The sequence below is a fragment of the Pagrus pagrus genome (assembly GCF_965226575.1).
Source record: "Pagrus pagrus genome assembly, chromosome: 1".
Lineage (NCBI taxonomy): Eukaryota > Metazoa > Chordata > Actinopteri > Spariformes > Sparidae > Pagrus > Pagrus pagrus.
This window is the reverse complement of record NC_140185.1, coordinates 34785763-34801145: the sequence shown is the minus strand read 5'-3', so window position 1 is coordinate 34801145 and position 15383 is coordinate 34785763.

Sequence of the window (15383 nt, the reverse complement as noted above, 5' to 3'; positions counted from 1 at the left end):
GTGGTAGGTGTTGCATCACTGCATGATTAAGGCTAACCTCATTACTTTGTGAAATATAATGATTATGAAAACCAACTTTAATTATTGTACAGCTTTATGAGAATCTTCTCTTCAAATCCATCTCCAAAACAGAGGTGAAAGACCTTCCTGCTACCAGTATGTGGGCGCTCTTCTTGCTTGGTCGCTGCTTAGCTGTTATTTTTGGCACTTTTTCTTACTTGCCACAAACTACAGCACATTAAATGATATTATTGATATTTGTAAATAACAAAAAAGAAAGAGGATAAACCAGATCACTTTCCTCTACATGTGCAGAAGATAGCGAGCAACAGCACACGCCGATGATGTGTGTCCGTGTGTTTCAATTAAGGTCAACTTCAGACTCTGGTTTTCCCCCTCTCCTCTTTGTAACGTTACGTTCATGAGTTAAGTACATTTCCCCTCCAGCTCCAGTCTGCAGTCAACACAGTAGACAAACACCCGACAATGGAGGTCACCTCTGCGGCTCACTGCTGCAGTCAGGTTGATAAACAGGAGTGAAGATGTATCCACCTTTTTTATCCCAAAAAGAAAAAGTAGTTTGAGTTTTCCTCAGTCACAGAGAATCAGAATCTGATGTGAGTGTTTATTCCTCCAGATCGCCGGCTTTGCACCCAAAGAGACGCCCTGCAGCAGAAATGACACACTGTGGGTTGCAGTTATCTACTCTGAACTGCCTTTTGTTACCTGACTGACCCCTAACTGAGGACAGAACTGTGCCCTGGACTGATCTCTGCTCATCAGACTCAAGTGCCTAGACTGTCAGATAGTTACAGGTGATTGCTGCACTCGAGACAAAGATAAACACACCGGTGAAGTCCTCTGGACCCCACGACACTCTGCCGTGTCTTCAGCCGGTCAGCACGCTCATCAGAATTCGACTTGACGAGATGTAAATGGACATTGATTTATAAAAAGGACACCGTAACCTTTCAAAGACTCACTGAAATTGAGATGAGAGCAACATTTATGGATCCAGCTCAACCAAACATCTGGTGGACAGCTAACAGTGGGAACAAACACAGCGAGCAGTCAGTCTGATATTACAGCTGGAAAACAAGTTTGAATCATTAATAAATCTCAATGAGACAGAAGTATGGAGCATAATGAAGAGTGACAGCTGACAGAACAAGGCCAAAGAGTCTCATGTGGAGGACAGGTGGGAAAGAAAAACTGTTGAAACAAAGTTCAAAAACTCTGGTTGCGGGAGACACCGCTATCAGAAACATGAGCAGTAAGACAATTGAATCAAACTGCTTCAGTGCCATGACATAAAAGAGAAAAATATTGCGTTACTCTAAATGTTGGGGGGCAATTAAAAGTACTATAATTTCATTGCATTGTTAAATCGTCTGGACAAATCCAGATCAACAGGTTCGACAGGACTCAGTCTGACACATCTGTGATCTGAAAGGGATCAACTGCATCTATAACTTCAATCTGTTCCAGGGATCTTTTCAGGGCTTGAAGGCCTCCACACAAGCAGATCTAAAGTTTGAGTACTGATGGACCATTTTTGGTTCAGCCTGAAAAAAACAAAACGATTGCCAGGCCTAAGATGACGTACCCTGACACACAGCAGCATCAGAGACACAACATCACAGACTCACCAACCAGATAATGAAGACGACAGAAGGACACGATCAGACGTTCAGTGGTGTATCACCGAAGACACCGGTGAGTTATTTTATTCAGGCTTTCTCTTCCACATCCACCCCCGCTCAGGTCTCAGTCAATGATCCCGTAAATAATTTCAGTTCTAAAATTACAAACGTTATTGATGCTGTTTCCCGCCACTAAGGTGAGGTAGTCTAAATAGAAAAAAGCCACGCTGATAAATATTAATAAAAAGAGAGTGTGGAAAAGCTGAATGAAGGAGGCCAAAAACAAATCTGTGAACAGAGATTAGATTTATCATTTTGAACTGAGAAACGCGAGGCAGTCCTTCTCTGACGTCACCGCCGAAAACAAAGATAATGAAGTCGCCTTATTTGACACTGATGACCGGCTGACAAACCCTCCTGTGTTGGTGGCTCCTGAAGTTTTAATCTGTGAAGTTTGCCTCCTTCCTTACTGGAGGCAAACTTAAAATCCAGAAATTTGGAACTGAAAACTTGCTTCAGACCTCAGGTCTGAGGAAAAATCATCGACAAGGCTGCTTTTCAACAGCTTTCTCTCTTGCGACTAAGAGTTGTGGTGATGTGTCACAGTCAGGATTTCAACCACACCAAATCTGCGCCAGTGCTGCATTCAACACAGTCAACCACACCAAAGACCGGAAAACTGTGTTGGACTTTCTGGCACAGTGCAAAACTCGTTTTTTGTCTCCTAAGGACACTTTTTGATTGGTAATTACACATCTGAGCATCCAAAAAACCCAATGTGGAGTTCCCCAAAGCTCGATCCTCGGGCCTCTTCTGTTCAAAGTCTAAGACGATCAGCCAAAAAGCCAAGAATTAAATGATTTATGTCTCAGCGGGATTAAACTTTGTAACTGCACTGTGATTTTAATTCTACTGTTCAATTTGTCTGATTTTTACCACATACTTTATTTTGTTTTGCGTTTTTTTATAATCACATTTATATTGTCATTATTTTAGCCCTGCAACTAATGATTATTTTTAACTAATCTGCCGATTATTTCATAATATTTTAGTCTATAAATGATCAGATTATGGTGAAAATGCAGGAGAACAACAAGTTGACGTTCAACCAACAGTCATAAAACCCCAAATATTCAGTTATTCATCATGGAAAACAAAAAAATCAGCAAATCTTCTCATTGGAAATGGAAATGTTTCTCTTTTTCGCTTGAAAAATAATTGCAGGTTAATTTTATATCAGTCCATTAATCAATTAATCATCTGATTGTTTCAGCTCAAATCTAAAATTGTGATTGGTGATCAGTGACCCGCTCGTCATGCGGGATGTCGGCTCTTGCGATTGGCTGATCGGTGGTTTGAACCGGCTGCCGTCTGACCTCCTGTTCAGCTGATAGTAGTGACCTCAGTCCGCTGATCCACTTTATGTAAGAATTACATTTAACCTTTGTTGTTCATGCAGCCTGAGGCCAGTTTTTACATCACTGCTTTCTTGTTCTTGCAGCCGCTCTGCTGCAGATTATTCCTGCCACAGCGGTGACGTACTGCTCACGTGAGTCGAGAGCTCGTTCCTGCTCAGAAGGCTGTATTAATGAATCACTTATCATGTTGTCATATAATTTCATTGGATACTGAAACCCCGAATGTGATCAAATCATATAATTGAAATCTGACCAAGGTGACTTAATGAAGGATTTGTGCCTTCGCTGTCATCAGCGGTGTGTTCAGCCTGGTGTGTGCTTCAATATTTCCCCACTCCGCTGAGACTTGGCTTCAAAGGCTCGCCTGCTGCCTCAGTCCAAGCTGGATTACTCATCAGCTCCCGGCACACAGACGTAGGCGGCGACGTCGTGCATGACTCACGTGGCTCCCAAAGACGTCGGTTTTTAACTCTGCACTCACTAGAAAGAGATGATTAGTCGTGGCCACGCTGAAAAAACATGGGTGAAGATGGAAGATGCTTGTGAGAGGCCCCTTGGATTAATTTCCGGATGACGCTCTTTACCTGCGTTCAGAGTGAACCAGTCTGTGTGAACATCTAAATCCCTGCAAATCCACAGTACTACTGCTTACACCTGGTCAATTTTATTGATGAGCGTTCTTGCTGGGAACCACATATTGATCCACATCCACTGGGAACTGCCTGGTTCGACCACTTAGTGTCTCAATGTCCAGTCAGCAGCACGACTGGAGAATCCAGGGGTTGAATGTTTGTCATTTATGTTCCAGCTTTTTGCAAAGAAGTCGAGGGATTTAAACCAGCAGCCTACCAGCTAAAAGTTTTCAGAGACTCCCCAAATTTAACAACTGATTGCTTTAATTTACTGCCGTCTTCTTCAGGACATCTCTCTAGTATGTCTGCCAAAGATCTAAATGCTTACATTCTCCGGCTAGATTCAAGAGGTTGAGTCACTATCGTGGTACGTTACTAGAAAATAGATATGTAATCATAAGAAACTGTTGCAGGTTATTACTTCAGCCATCAAACTGTGTCGTCCTTTTGTGTCTTTTGAAGTAAGAACAGTTTGTATCCTGATGGAAGATAAAAGGAGAGAAGAGATGTTCAGCTTTTAGACCTGAGAGAAAAAAATGGCATGAGAGGAGAGAGAGAGAGAGAACGTCCATCATCTCAGAAAATATGTGACGAGATCGACTGTGAAAGGGCCGCTGTCAGTCACATTACAAACAGCAGCTCAGCGGCAGACGTGCTTCTATGTCTGTTTTTTTTCCCTTTAGCGCTCAAAGATTTACAGCTTTTGTATATTAAAAATTCAAAAAAGACATTACACTGGCACAATTAATTTTTATTAAGCTTAAAAAATAAATACATACACCACATCTGGAACCTTGAACCTTGAAATTCTCATGAACAAATAAATAACAGTTTTTACATTTACATATTGTGTTGCAGAGATTTTTACTCAAGTTAGCGTGCTAACCAGCTAACCCCAGTCCATCCTGGTCCAAAACTCCTGTGCTAGCGACGTAGACACCGACGCTTGCCTGGTCCCAGAACTCCCAGTCCGAACTCCTAGGTACATGCCGGCTAACAACAGGACGGGGCTAGCTGGTTAGCAATCTGACTTCAGTAGACAAAATACACAGATGTCATGATGTCAAAACTGTTCTTCACATTTCTTTTATTGTTTTCAACTAAAATCGTACATAATGCGCCTTTAAGAGGGGAAATGTCTCTGTGGTGGAGCTGTGAACAACTCAACCAGACGCTGTTTTTGTGAGTCGCACACCAAATAGTTCAATTATGTGATTCATTTTCTTGTTTTCCTGAGTATCTCATGTTCACCTTGACTGTCTCTGCAGCTGAACTTAACCAAAGTCAATTGTCTTGTTCTGATGTTTATATAACTGCCTTGTTTCCTCCGATGTGTCAGCCAGGTGTGTAGTGTTGGACTGTGACAGATCGCGTTGGTTATCGGGGACAGGCCGTGTCGGACACTCTTTCCTGGCTTCGAGGGAAACGTCTACGCAGCCTGTGTGCAGCTGTCTGAGTCACGTGGCGAGGAGGCCATCGCCTCGGCGGAGGTCCATGACGCCGAATGCTAACGTCTTTGGGCAGCCTGTCACATAAATCCCACATCCTGTCCAGCCTCCGGAAGTTTGATGGCTCCGGCATTCAGCCCCGACTCCTCAGACGTCAGCGGCCTACTTCTGGAGCTCACCTTACCTTCACCTTCAGCCGTGACGCGTGTGGAGACGCTCTGATTGAGCCGCAGTTAATTGAATTCGGTGAGCAAAGGTCTGACATTGGGGAGGAGGGAGGAGAGTGAGCGCTCCAGCAGGGATGAAGATGATGAGTTTGCCTTGGGGTGAGGGCTTGATTCAGTAGAGCATATGAGCCATTTTCAGTGGGTTTCATCAGCGCCGGCTTCGTGTTGTTTGGGTTGGGTAGAGGCTGCGTGAGGTTGGGCAGAGACATTTACCAATACACAGGATCTTATGTAACGACTCCTTGTGCTGTAGTGGGCGAGTAGCTGTGGAGAAACCTGGCTCGAACTTTACAGGGAGGTTGTCACGTTTTGGTTTTCTGTGGCCAACGTTTTAAAGGGTCATTTCAACCAAATCACAGAAAAACTGACTTTCTTAACTACTTCTACAAGTACCTATATCCATGCATGTACCTTTTGATTTTATTGGTCCTGGTTTAAAGATATAGTTGACGAGTTTTGTGCCAGGTTTGGTTCTTGGCAACCCAGGGCCTAACGTTAGTCAGCTAACGGGATGGCTAACATTAGCTGCATGATTAAACAAGCAGGCTGGTTACAGATATGTTAAAACTTTACATTTATTTATGTTGCTTCAGGTCCAAATTTCTATTTCATGCAGTGACTTTCGTGTGCTTATACTATGGTTAGTTTTAGGCACACAGACCACTTGGTTAGGGTTAGGGTTCAGAAAACATCATGTTTCGACTTAAAAATACCTGTTTTGGTCGCCACAAAGAAGGGTGGAGACGTCCTGACTTCCCACAAAAATATCAGGTTTTTCTCGTCACAAACACGGCTGGAAAGGTCTCATTACAAATATCCAGTGGAGTCACGCTAAAAGGTGTTTAAACACCATCTCAAACCTCTCGCTTGTAACTCATGAGCATGTAACTTAAACGTGATATGACGTCAACTGTCTATAAGGCACGCAGCCTGTGACACGTGCGACGTAAATGTATTTGTGGTTTGCAGAATTGCTAACTGCCAACGTTTTATCCTGGTGACACATCATGCCTGAAGATGATGCAAAACTGCAGAAACAGCCTTAAATCCCATTTCAATTAAGTTTTTTTGTGAAACAGTAAATCCAGTTTACAACAGAGTCATTGTTACACTGACAACCTGGAGCCTTCAGGGCTTCCCGGGATAGTCGCTGGCTCTGCCCAGCTGGTGACTGAGCCCTGCGCAAAACTACTTTCTACTGAATAATTGCCTTTTTGTTTGACACCTTAAGCACAACTAATTCATGTTCATTGGCTGCAGAAATCTCACAAAACAACAGCACCTGCATGGCTGAGTATCACTGGAAACAAATGGGAGAAATTCACTCAAATTCCCGTCGTGCTCATCAGGGTCGTACAGGTGTATCCACTGCACTCTGGTTGTTTCATCATGGTGCTAGTCAGAGATATGTCCTGCTGTTGGTGTTACGTTACGAAGACTTCTTGTGACCATCAGCGCGAGGCGACGAAGAAGCCGATACATGTGTGTAGTGTGTTGTTTACGTATCGAGCCGTCCCAGAACCTGAGCAGACAGAGGAACAGGGGAAGTGACAGGATGAGGGCGATTGGCCCCACCTCAGCCCGCCCTGCTGCACGTGCACACGGACACACACTGACTCATACTCCCCTCCTCACATGGGGAACAGCACAGCCTCTCACTAAATCACTGTGTGTGTGTGTTAGTGTGTGTGTGTGTGTGTGTGTATTTGGTGTTTACAGATACGAGGCCTCTAAGGATAACTGGGATTCAGAGGCAGTGATGTGTGAGGGCTGAGATCAGACGAGGTCATCAGGCATGGCGAGCTTAGAGGAGTTTGTCCTGAGCCACAGCTCGGTGAGGAAGTCAGCTGCGTGTGTTTTCGGCGAGAGGGAGGGAGAGGATGCTCTTGGTTAGCATATGTCAGGATGTTGACATTTCACTGTCTGTTGACAGAAGAGGCAAAAAGATATGTCAAACATTTAGCAGGCGGAAAACACAGAATAGATGAATCTGATAAATGTGCTGGTCCGTGGAGTGGAAACGAGCATTAATCTGCTTCCCGTTCACAGACTTTACAGTTTACATGCGTCAGACCATAACGAATTAGCGTTAAAACACACAATTTGCATGCTGCTGTTAATAAGCTCATGAAGCACCGTTCGCATGAGTGCAAACAAATGTCGGACGCCTATTTTTAGCACATGTGAACGCCCCCCGTTCTGATACGTCCCGACTCCACGAGGCCTCGCGTTTCGCGGCGGTTCAGCTGTTCTCAGATTGGTTGTGTCCGCTGGGACCGAGTAAACATCAGCGCTCGTGAAACCTCCAGCGAATGGACGGACAGAGAGGCTTGCACGCGAAGGCAAACAAAGACACACGCACACACACATGGTCGGCGAGGATATTTTGGCGGGAGTTGGGTCAGTGTGGCAGACAGTGCGGGTCTGCAGGCGGCGCGTCTTCGCCGTAAGGGTCTTAAAAACCCAGAAAAAAATTGCTCTCATTCTTCTTTTCCTGCACTTCTGCTCTCTTGTTTTGCTTTGAATCCTAGATTTCGCCCTTTTCGGGGGAGCAGACGAGGGTAAGGAGTGCAGGTTTTCTGAGGTCAGACTGTGGGAGTTGGTGCTCATAGTGTAAACACACGAAGACCGTGTTTATTTGAATGTAAAACAAGCTGAGCTCTGCCGTGACTCAACCGCATGTGACTCTGTGCTGGGAAACGTCATCGTTTCAGTGACAGCATAGGCTGCGTGTGTGTGTGTGTGTGTGTGTGTGTGTGTGTGTGTGTGTGTGTGTGTGTGTGTGTGTGTGTGCGCGCTTGCAGGAGAGAGTGAGGAGCGTGTTACAGACTTGGGGTTATAACTTCTGTCATAACTTCTCATTGTGCTGATGGGGGAGGGGAGTTATGCAACAAGGAGAAAAGGATGCATGATGCCGGCATGGCTGCGCATGTGGGGAGATGGAGAAGTGTGTGTGTGTGTGTGTGTGTGTGTGTGTGTGTGTGTGTGTGTGTGTGTGTGTGTGTGTGTGTGTGTGTGTGTGTGTGTGTGTGTGTGTGTGTGTGTGTGTGTGTGTGTGTGTGTGTGTGTGTGTGTTCTGACAGCAGATGAAGACGAGTAGTTTTCCTCTGAACACCAACACACCCATCGTAGCTGACGTTTCAAACGTAGCTAGATGCCAGGAGATGTTTTGAGACGTGTGTGTGTTTGTGTGTGAGTGTTTCTCAGTGTGTCGTTGTGTGCGTGCGTGTGTTTATGTGTGTGTGCGTGAGAGAGAGAGAGAGAGAGAGAGGCTGTAAATCTCTTAACACACAAGAAACAGATGGAGTATGAGGCTTCAGGCAGACCTCAGGGTCACGACAAGATGACAGGCTGTATAGAGAAGATATGGCACGCTGCATCATGGGAGATTTGGAGATATGTATGAAGTGTATACTGTGTTAAGAGTGCACTGAGAGTTGCATTATATTAAAGGTACAAGTTACCAAAAAGCTGCAGATGAGATAACTGAAAAATACAAAAACTGATTGAATGCAGTGGAAAGTTTATATTTTCAGGTCTTTTACTTTTTTATCAACCTTAAAACTAATCACCACTTTTATCAAACAAACTCTCTCATATGTAACAAGCGACCAACCTGATATTCGCTGGCTTTACCTTAAAGTGGATGCATTATTTTGAGAAGTGTCATCATTCGTGCCGGCCTACATGCTAATAAACTGAAGATGGGGAAGGAAATTAAGAAGAGTTTGTTTCCTCTGACCTTATAAAACCCTTGTAAAGCTCAATATTAGCTTCAAAGCGACGGGGTAATGAAAGTATTTGCAACTTGAGGACCTTTCTTCAGAAAACTCCACATACACAAGCGCTGGATTATCTGCAGTATATTATTAAGCCACAAATGTCAGGAAAACAATTCGTCTAACTGGCTTTTCAGAATAAAAAAAAAACCCCTTCATCATTCTTGCCACGCCCTCTCCACTGACCTTCACCCCATCTCCTGCCACCTCAGCATCCATTTCTCTCCTCCCTCGTCTCACTTCCCAGCCGGCTTTATCTCACCCTCCTCTCCTCTCCTTCACCCGGTTCACCCTCACACTGCCGATTGTTTGCATCTATTCATGAAAGAGAATTTTCCGGTTTTCTCATTCCATTTAAGCTCAGCCTGCACTAACCCATTGTGCTCTTGATGTTCCTCTCAGGCAAGAGGTCTAAATCAGGCAGGGAAGGACGGGGGAGGGATGGAGGGAAGGAAGGATGGAGGGAGGGAGAGAGAGAGAGAGAGAGAGAGCTAGGGAGGATGGTAGGGATTTGAGAGGGGAGAGGGATGGAGGATAAGAAGGAAAAAGGTTAGAAGAGGGGAAATGAAGTAAATGTGTGAGAGCAGTGAGGGAGAGGTGTAAAGGAAGTATGAGGGGGAAGGAAAGCTAAATAAGCAGAGACATTATAGCACCGGCAGGCTCAGCAGTCAGCCATATGCTCATGATGTGGACTCGAATATGACCCGTGACCTTCCCTGCTCCTCAAAACCAAAATGTCCTCATATCACACGAACATCGCTCTCATTTATGTCATTACACTTTTTTTATCCACTAGCTGCTACTAGTTGCTTGTAATTCTCCTGCTGGATAAGAGCTGCAGCTAAGGGGTCATTTGAACCACTTAAAAAAAAAAAAGGAGGGGATTTTTTTATCCACATTTAATTATCACTTGACGTCCAGCACACAGATGATATCGCAGACTGTCTCGCTGCGCAGCGACTTAGCCCACTTTGTAGCCCAGCGGGTACAGCGTGGCAATAAAGCTGCAATGCTTAGAAAGGTTTAAACCCACCAGAGCTACTTACACTAATACAAGTTCATGCATTTGAATGCACAGAAGTGGAGCGTGCTAATATTAATACTAGTCCATGCATACATGGAGATAGGAGCTGCATTTGATGTTGGCTGGTTTCTTTTAAAGTGGTTTTTAGTAGGTTGGCAGCAGTTTTACAGAAAATAAGGAACATTTAATGCACAGGATGTGATTTAAACAACACTTGTTCGACCAGGGGCTGGAAACAGAAATATTACAGAGATATTATATTTAGAGACTGTAAATGAGATGTGAGAGTGTTATAACTGCAGGTTGCAGCAGGATGTGTAACTAGAGGATTGTGGGTAAATAATTAATCTATAAATAAATGAATGGCCGACCAGGAGGCACAAAAGGCTCAAATAATCAAGATTTTGTGGTAAAATACACAACATGGCCAAAAGTATGTGGACAGCCAAACATTGCACACAGTTTTCCAACTCAATCATCAGAATAAACGTTTCTGCAGACCACAGATGTGTAGGGTTCAGAAAACATCAATGTTTCAGTTTAAAATACCTGTTTTGATCGTCACAAACGAGGCTGGAGACGTCCCGACTTCCCGTCAAAAATATTTGTTTTTTGTTGCATCATTATACTTCCTCCTACCTCATATCCACGTTGTGCACCCGGTGCTTGTGCTCGTGCCTGAGCAACCGTACGGTGCCAAAGCACACCTCTTCCAATTGTGCCAGGGCCAAGAAAGAGTACCGTGCTTGAGCTTCGCCTCCACCTCCCGATATGACAGTCAGGTCATAATCATGTCATGTGGATGTGATATGAAACGTTTCGTAGAAATGTCAATGTTGTACTGAACCTGTTTACGCGTACAAATGTGAACGTATCAGTGGCTAACTGCCAACATTTCATCCTGGCGACTGGTCTCTTCCGTTTATGTTCCTCCACACCAAACTGGGGAAACCATCTCTTTATTAAACTCACTTTGTTGTAACAGGAAGGGGCCCTCATCAAAATGTAGCCACAGGTTTGGAAGCACACTATTATCTAAATTATTAACATGAAGGATTACATGACATTGACTAAGCCCAAATCATGATACAGCCCCACACCTAAAGTACAGACAGTATGTGGAAATGATAGTCCACGATCAGACTGATCCCCGTCTGCTGCCTCCCTGACATCCGTGTGGGTTCATGGTCTCACTCATCAACAGTTGAGATGTTTCCATTTATTTCGGTGATGACTTGTCTTTGTGATTTCTGCTGTGACGTCCCAGACCGGCGAACGTGTTATTGCAATTCTGGAGGCAGCTGCTCTCCAATGTTTCGGACCATTTTGGGCCTTTTCTCTGTTAACACTCAATTTCACAACCTATTTCAGCCAATTCCTCTGAACATTTGTGTTTCATGTTTCTCACTTTTGATTTGCACATTTGTCTGCTGTGAATTCTGTCACCGACTGTGTCTCTCAGCAGCTTCTTCTCACACGTTCAAACACGCCAATGTGAAGTTTGAATCCCATTATGGCTTCCTGTTTTCAGTTATCAGCTTTTTTTTTCTGTGTTGAAAGAGGCCACTGCCCCTCTGTGAAAGCGTGCACGTTGAATCGGGAGGAAATCACAAAGTATTAGGTAAAGTCATTAACACGAGAGGACAAGGAAAAACTTTCTGTAATGATTTCTGTCAGGATGTCGAAGCACTGAGAGGGATGTGTCGACTGTTTCTCATCAGAGTTGAATGAAACGAGCCAAGAAAGAGAGTTGACTCGTATCTGCTGAACACATGTTTCAAGAAAATACCGTATTAATGTCAGCAGCTGCGTGTAAGAAAAAACAAAAGGTGTACAGGTACAAAGAGATAAAACAAAGATGTATGTAGAGTGTTGCCAGCTTTTGGTCATATCTGTAAGAAATAGCCAAACTAAAGAGCAGCATGACCGCTTACTGCCTAGACCTGCTACTCTTTGCTGTAGCTGTCATTTGGCGACCAGCTGCCGTTAGCATGTGGCTCAGTTAGCCGTCTGCCTACACCTCGACCTCAAACGTCTGGGGAGTCATCGTGGGCAACCAGTGAACACGGCTAGACACCAAACTGGGACTGAACACAGCTTCCAAGACTGACAGATGCCAGTGTTCAGACAGGGGATACGGTACAGAGGTGATTTACACTTGCTGTGACCCCGGGGATTTTTTTTGTTTCTCTTGCTGACCTCAACAGCTCTTCAACAAAGTACATTGACATCTTTGACACAACATCAACTCTGTTGTTTCTTCATGTTAACTCATTTTTTGAACACTTCAAACCAAAACTCTGGCCATATTTTAGAAATCGTCCCTTTTAAAAAGGGCAACGTTTTACACAGACCAGGTTTAATGCAGCTTTAAATGTCAAGTTCAAAAGTTTAAATGCTCTTCTTTTGCTCTGTTGCAGGGCCATAATATTCAGTTCTTGTGGAAGTAGTTGATGTTAGCCGGGGGGACAGTTGCCATGCTGACACGCGGTGCAGTTCAACACCTCCCGGACAGCCTGCGGGGCATCAAACCGCCACCGCTGGGGTGACTCGCTTCCCACCATATGGTGCCACGCTGCTGTGACCCCACCTGTCTGTTCGATCAGTGGTCAGGAGCTGACGCAGGTACAGATACATCTCAGCAAATCACTTTCCTGCTCAAACAGCCTCAGATTCTTTCTTGATACGAGTACTATTTTTGTCATCGAGTACACAGAGCACTTCCCACTTCTAATGGGATTAGCGTGATATTTTGTCAGCTCATGAGGGGGGTGCCACTCAAAGACAGGCCTCCTAGTGACTTGCTAATGGCATCATCTCCGCCTGTGTGAATGTAAAAAACTCCCTGAACGTGCACATTGTTTGCTGCCGGGCACATTTGTTTGATGAGTCTAATCCCTTGTCATCTCATGTCTAAAGAAACAAAGGTGTAACACTCGGCTGCCGAGGATCAGCCGGTGTCTGCGATGGTGTACATAAACCCATCTCTCCCCAATCCCACACAGGCTCCTAATCCTAGAAGATCAAGTGTAACCAGGCTGGAAGTGTGACTGGGCGGGAGCCAGCGTGATGCTTTGGGTTGTGTTGACTCACACCCTGATCGCTCCTGCCGAACAACAACCGCAGAATGTCAAGCTTCTGTAACCTTTTGCTGCTTTTGGCTGAAACGCACTTCTTATTTTTATTCAAAGGCCAAAAGATGACTATCGTGCACGCAATATCTTTCCACCAATGAGATTCTGACTAATGGCAGGACAAAAACAAGTCTTTGAACACCAAACACAGATGTTCGTGCTGTAAGGGGAAACAAACGTGTCAGGTTCGTGTGCAGCCATGCGCGGCTTTGACAGTAAACATCTGTGTGAAGGCGTTGCATGCACTTATGCATCATATATGCTGAACATAGAGCGTAACTGCTACTGTTCACAGTACAGTGAGACATTAACCAAAGCTGTGTAGGCAGTAAAATTAACGGAGCACAAGCAGGAGCCAGGCAGCATTAACACGAGCCTATTTTTAAATCAGGTGCTGTGAGTGATGTTTTTTTTTCTCTGTATTTGACTGTGAAGGCTTCATTTCAACACAGTATGCTTTTATTTAACTAACAGCTGATGGCATCCTCTTCTACAAGTGAAGGACTCAAATCCATCCAATTTCACTGATGATGACATATTCTTTAGAGACAGCTGGTTGGCAAACAGTTGGCTTTTAACTAAATGGTTGACAACAAATCAATGACTCAAGTAATGTTGCAGCTCTACTGTCTTGAGTTTAGCGACATGTACTGCCACGATCTCGTCTGACAAGTGGCCACTAATTAGCAACTCCTCTGGTGTCGGACACGTTTCCACACAAACAGGTAAAGAAGTTTCAAAATAAAGTTGATTGTGACTGTACGACTGAGGGTAAGTCTACGTGAAACGTGTGTTCCAGCGAATCAGAAGTGTGCAACCAGGACTCAAGACGCTTCTGTGGTTATTCACACTGGAATTAACGTTGGCAGTGTACGTTGAAACTTAAAGAGGTCATATTATGCTAATTTTCAGGTTCGTACTTTTATTTGGGGGTCCTAGTAGAACAGGTTTACATACTTTAATTTTCAAAAAACACATTATTTTTTCTCATATGGTGCATTGCTACAGCATCCCCTTTTGACGCTGGGTCATGAACGCTCTGTTTAAGCTACAGAGTGAGACATCTCGCCTCTGTTCAATCTATGATGAGAGTTGCACATGCATTACTTAACATGTGTCGCCAATCAGAGGCAGAGTAGGCTGGGTCCTGCCGAGCAAGGTAGTGTGATCTAAAATAACGCTGCTACAGCTGGTACTGGCACAAAAATGCAACATAGCACAATAAAAGAAAGGTAAAAACCCCAAAAGCATAATATGACCTCTTTAATGTTTATTTATCTTGCAACTTTATGTTTCTTTAGGTCCAATTGCCACAAACACGGCTGGAAATTGTCCCAAAGTCTCCTTAAAAAGTATAAACTCAGTCTCGAACTGTGGTCACTGGCTTGGCAGCCTTCTCGCCTCTAACCCCACCTCCATGTCCCGATATGAAAGTCGGGTCATAAACATGCAGTGTGAACATGATGTGACACCTTTTTGTAGAAATGTCAACATGGTACTGACCTACATGACATGTGAAGAGAGATGTGAAGATATCAGAGGTTTGCAGGAGCCTTACTCTAACATCTTACCCTGGTGGCTGGGCCGGACAAGAAGAGGGTGAGGAACAGCTCATACATTAGTCATACGTTTAAAAAACACCTCTGTTCAAAGCTCTTCAGGTGTCTGCTGTCGCCTCTCTCGCCCGTCATGATTGTTTCTGTGAGGCTCAGCTGTCAGAACATGTCATCATGCTCCTCTTCGCGGAAACTTCACCATTTAAGCCTGAGTGTGTGTGTGTGTGTGATTTACATCATCTTGGATTATAACCTCCCTCGGTACACCTGCTGGAGCACCTGTAGTCAGAGCTCAGCCATAATCCAGAAGAAAAAACAGTGAGCGGGACCTGGGCTGGGAACAAGGGTGCATGGGCGTGAGTACCAGAAGCCCAAAAGATATAATGTCATGTCGAAACACGCTGGTTAGGCAAATTCTTTCTATTTTTATTAAATTTCACAGAGATTACAGGTTTGATCTCATTCACAGAGATACGTTTCCATCCATTCACCGGCGGAAGCTTTGAAGTTGGTGAGAGATTT